Source organism: Myotis lucifugus, unplaced genomic scaffold, assembly GCF_000147115.1.
Source record: "Myotis lucifugus unplaced genomic scaffold, Myoluc2.0 scaffold_223, whole genome shotgun sequence".
NCBI classification, from domain to species: domain Eukaryota; kingdom Metazoa; phylum Chordata; class Mammalia; order Chiroptera; family Vespertilionidae; genus Myotis; species Myotis lucifugus.
The window spans coordinates 611,365-614,815 of NW_005871271.1; the positions used below are offsets into that span (position 1 = coordinate 611,365).

Below are 3,451 nucleotides of genomic sequence, written 5' to 3' on the forward strand. Positions count from 1 at the left end.
CAAACAAATCAGCAAGTTCCAGCTGAAGATGAGGACAATATAAGCTATGACAGGAAGTCATACATTAATTTGTGAGTGAGTGAATTCTCACAAAGTGAGGCACTTCTACCAAGCACTTAGCAAGAATATCGACTACCACGGAGGTGTCAGACAGACTGTCTAACTTATTAGGAAAAAGAAAAACTTCATCTTATTTATTTAACCTTCACCCATAATACATTATTCGCTGCAGGTTCTAACAATATAAAGTTTATTTAAGCGTAGGATGAAAATGGACTGATATGAAATTACAGTGTATTGAGTCCTTTCAAGAAGCACAACCCTGTGCTTGGACCTAAACACCAGCCCTACTGAGCAGGAAAAGGTGACCATGACCCTGAAATAGTCACAGTGCTATGGCACATCCCCCATTCTACACCAAAACAGCCTCCCTGGGGCCTCTGGCTCCTGTCCCCAACTTACAGAAGCCCTATGATCCTGCACAGGGAAAGGTAGGATGTAGTTGGAAGGTCACTAGACCAGAAGTCTGGACTAGACGGCCCAGGTTCAGCCCTGAGATAACCGGATCCAGAACCTCAGAGGCAAGATAAAGAGGTTAGAACAGAACAAACCATGGGGAGATGCAAGGGTCAGTAGGGATGGGCGTGTTCTGCTAAATCTCTGGGTGGTGATGAGGGGTGTTTCTCTCTTCCTGACAGGTCCAATCCCAGAAGGAGCCCAGGCACAAGAGCAAGGTTCCCTGATGTCCCCAGGAGACGTGCTGCGATGCCCCCTGCACTCTCTGGGTTTCCCCTCCCCTGCTTCAGTTTCTGCCGCTGTCGGAACCTGAGAAGCAGCATTTAGACAACAGGTCCCCTTTGGCTGTGGCCCCACTCTTGACACTTTTAGTCACCACAACTGATAAGTTGCAAGCCAAGCTGCAGCCCCAGAGCCACTCTGTGGCAAAGCAGATCGCATAACAAGCTAATTAGTGATCAAAATGCAGCTTCTCCAAGCAGCTTTATCACCAATCTGAGCTGACAGCACAGGCACACCCATAGGGCTGTCACCGGCCACCCCTCATTCCTCATTCTCTCTCTCTCTCTCTCTCTCTCTCTCTCTCTCTCTCTCTCTCTCTCTCTCTCCCCTTACCGCCCCTGCCCCATGACCTTACTACCATGTTCTGCCTCAAATCCCAGCCTGTGGCCCCACCCGATGTCCTCTGTTACCCCAGGAGCTTGTTATTAGAACACTCGCACTCTGCACATGAAATGGTGCCCAGGAGAAACCCCCTTCATTTGGGGGACCCTTTATAGTCTCTCAAGGGGGTTCATATTGTGGAAAGCCACAGTTATGAAATGATGGATTGCATGGCCTCAGGAGGATTTGGGAGTTACAGATAAGAGACCTGCTATCCCTTTAAGCATTTAGATAAAGCTCTCCAATCATCATTGGTTGCAGCCCTACAAGGGAGCACAAAGTAGCCACCTTCCAGACCAGGGGTCCTCAAACTTTTTAAACAGGGGCCTGTTCACTGTCCCTCAGACCGTTGGAGGGCCGGACTATAGTTTAAAAAAAAAAAACTATGAACAAATTCCTATGCACACTGCACATATCTTATTTTGAAGTAAAAAACCAAAACGGGAACAAATACAATATTTGTATTTGCATGTGGCCCACGGGCCGTAGTTTGAGGACCCCTGTTCCAGACCAATCTGTGCCTGGAAGAATAGCTACTACCTTCATTGTCCTCAAATGTTCAAGGGTGACTTTGCTGCTGCATCACTGTCTGTGGGCCGCATGCTTCGGTTGGCTTTGCCAGTTGTGAGGATGAATTTACACCAATTCTTTCACCTACAGCCTCGGTTAGCTCCCTGCCCTGTAACAGTGGCAAACACTTAGAAAATGTCTGGCTGTTGGCTGCAGCTGTGGAAAAGAGCACAGCTCCCTGGTTTAGACCTGGACAAACCTGTTCTTAATGTGCAGAGGACAAGGAGGGCAGATGTACCTGCCATACAGGTATCCTTAGCATTTGGCAATTCTGTAATTCCTATGGGCTCAAACCAGAAATTACGGCCTGGCAGCCCATGGGCTCACTTGAGCCGATAGATAAGACTTGTTTTGGCCGAAGATTGTTTTTGCTTTAAGTTGCCAACATTTAAAATGTAGGTGATTTCATACAAACACCTGGATTCCTTGCTGCTCTTGCAAAATCAGAAGCTCTGGCAGCACTTCTGATGAGCTGTCATCGCTTGGATAGCCCTACTTTGAGCCAGGCACTCCAACCACTAGAGTTCTACCAGATGCTGACCCAGGTTTTTGTAGGACCTGAAGCTTATGTAACTTGGGGGTGACCACTCTAAAATAATAAATCAACTTAGTATTTTGGCAATTTTAACTATAAAATTGCTAGGGCTCCTCTAAGGACCTGAGCAAGTGATGGGTCTCAAAGCCTGTATGTCACAAGCTTCCATAGTCAATCCATCTCTGGCCCCACCCCTGGCTTCTGGCTTCATCTTCAGCCCAGTGCCTGCGTGTGCTGCCTGCCCACCCCAAGAATTGTCTGTCTGTGACCTCTTGTCTATATCTTGTGGCCACAGTTCCTGCCACCATTCCAACCCGTATTTCCAGTATAAACACAGCTGGCACTGGCTCTGTGAGGTAGGCCCTACCCTCCCTAAAACTCTAGTAACTAAACTGAAGGATGATTTCATTTATTTTAAAGGGTAGTAAAAAGAAATCTTTATGCTTTATAATCCCCTCTCCTTTGCAAGGTTAAAAGGAGAGGCGTCTACCTGGAGTTAATATAGAAAATGATTTCTCACCATCATGGAAATCTAGAAACAGCACAGAAAGAGTGAGGAAGACACTAAGCCTAATTTCCATCCCATCTGGGATGCTCATTGGCTCACAGATTGTCCATTGGTCCGTAAATGACCTTATTAAGGGGGTGGGATGGAAAGGAGACATACCAAAAAATGTTTTCCAAACAGTGGTAAACTGTATTGGCACAATTAGATTAGGAATGAGATAACCAGCAATACTTATTGAGCACTACTGGGTATTAGACTACCTCCTGTATACCCCGTACTGTACCAGAAGGCACAAGGTGGCTGCTCTGTGGGTACCCACAGAAGACGGTTAGATGACAGGGAAATGTCAGAAAGGCTTGCAGGAATTCAGAGGCTGGGTTCGGAGGGTGTTTCTGGAACAGAGGTGACCACAGGAGCCTGGATGTGCAGGGAGCAGCACTGAGGAAATTCCAGGTGGGCAGAAGGGACTGGGGACCAGGAGGTCTGAGTCTGGAGGGCCAGAGGATAAGCTGGGAGCAAAAGGAAATAAAAAGAAAAGTAGGTAGGGAACCCATCAAGAAGGGACTTGAATTCTAGTAAAGGTCTTTGGATTGTCTGACTTAGTGATAGACAGTAAATGTAATAAAAATTCATGTGGGCAGTGCTCCTTTCAGCTTACT

At 46.9% G+C, this 3,451-nt stretch overlaps 1 pseudogene; it reads left to right on the forward strand.

The window, feature by feature from the left end:
• The first annotated feature begins 1,981 nt into the window (after positions 1-1,981).
• LOC102424431 overlaps positions 1,982-3,451 on the forward strand; it is a 2,898-nt pseudogene continuing 1,428 nt past the window's right edge.